Source organism: Priapulus caudatus, unplaced genomic scaffold, assembly GCF_000485595.1.
Source record: "Priapulus caudatus unplaced genomic scaffold, Priapulus_caudatus-5.0.1 Scaffold1238, whole genome shotgun sequence".
Lineage (NCBI taxonomy): Eukaryota > Metazoa > Priapulida > Priapulimorpha > Priapulimorphida > Priapulidae > Priapulus > Priapulus caudatus.
Window position 1 is genome coordinate 80,417 of NW_014578299.1, and position 350 is coordinate 80,766.

Here is a 350-nt window from a genome sequence, read left to right on the forward strand (position 1 = left end):
GAGAGTACGCGTGAGGGAGAGGCGTGGGTGGACGTGGTAGGTGTGCGAGGGAGAGAGTACGCGTGAGGGGGAGGCGTGGGTGGAGCAGTCACGGACTGGGGAAGCGAGTGAGCGGAAGCACGTCCCGCTAGCGTCCTGCTGCTGCTGTCGTGTCAACAAGCTACGCAAATATCTGCCGTATCCGCTGCGCGCACGGGCGTAACAGGTGAAATTGCGAGGCTGAATTAACGCACTTCACGCGCTCCGTGCATCAGGCCATCCGCTGAGAGCCGTGCAGCGCTAAAAGCATCACTGCGCTCTCGCACCCTGCCGTTCCACATATACTAGCACTATATATATATATATATATA